The sequence below is a fragment of the Schistocerca gregaria genome, unplaced genomic scaffold, assembly GCF_023897955.1.
Source record: "Schistocerca gregaria isolate iqSchGreg1 unplaced genomic scaffold, iqSchGreg1.2 ptg000378l, whole genome shotgun sequence".
Lineage (NCBI taxonomy): Eukaryota > Metazoa > Arthropoda > Insecta > Orthoptera > Acrididae > Schistocerca > Schistocerca gregaria.
In genome coordinates, this window is record NW_026061824.1 from 20,259,275 (window position 1) to 20,260,591 (window position 1,317).

Consider the following 1,317-nt stretch of genomic DNA (forward strand, 5'->3'; position numbering starts at 1 on the left):
TTCAGACCTCGTTTGATGCAAAAGCTTGAGGTCCTCGATCATGTCCAAGGCACCAAAGCCGGCTAATAAGTCAGTAATCTATAACTAAAACTTGAATTGTACTGCTTCTTACTGGCCGAATACATCTTCTTAACACCTTCTTCTGTCTTCTACTGTGGTGCTTTTAGTGTCTCCGCAAACCGCAGCAGGCGACATAAGTTTGCAGACTATAAATTTAACCGTCTCAGAGCGTAAAGCGGCCGATGTGACGATCTGCCAATAAGTCGATTCGACAGCAAATGAAGAAAACGGTCGGATTTGTCAGGTTTTTACTACAAATGGACACTTTTCACATCATCCCGTGCAACGTGGCGTCCAGACCGCGTTTCATGCAAAATCTTAAGGCCCTAGCTCATGTCCAAGGCACCAAAGCAGGCTAATAAGTCAATAAATGATAACTAAAATTTGAATTGTACAACTTATTACTGGTTCTTTCTCGCTGATTACACCAACAGAGAAGCTTCATCTGTGTTCTACTGTGATTCTTTGACTGTCTCCGCATAACGCAGCACGCGACATAAGCTTGCAGATCTGGCAATTAGTCGATTAAATAGAAAATGACGAAAACGGGAGGATTTCTCAGGTTTTTACTACATATGAACACTTTTCACATTCTCCCGCGCAACGTGGCAGACAGACCTCGTTTCATGAACAATCTCAAGGTCATAGCTCATGTACAAATAACCAAAGCCGTTTAATAAGTCAATAATAGATAAGTAAAATGTGAATTGTAATGCTTCGTACTGGCCGATTAAATCTTCTGAGAGTCTTCTTCTGTGTTCTACTATGGTTCTTTTAGTGTCTAAGCATAGCGAAGGACACGATATAGTTTAGCAGAAGATAAATATAACCATTGCAGAGAGAAAAGCGGCCAATATGACGATCTGGCATTAAGTCGATTCGATATCAAATGACGAAAACGGACGAATTTGTCAGGTTTTCACTACATATGAACACGTTTCACATTCCCCCGTGCAACACGGCTGCTCGACCTCCCTTCATGCCAAATCTTAAGGTCCTAGCTCATGTCCAAGGCACCAAAGCCGGCTAAAAAGTCAATAATCGATAACTAAAACTTGAATTGTACTACTTCTTACTGGCTATTACATCAATTTAGAAGCCTCTTATGTGTTCTGCTATGCTGCATTTAGTGTCTCCGCATACCGCAGCACGCGACATAGATTTGCAGTCCATAAATGTAACCGTTTCAGAGAGAAGACCGGCCAATGTGACGATCTAGCTAAAAGCCGATTCGATAACAAATGACGAAAACGGACT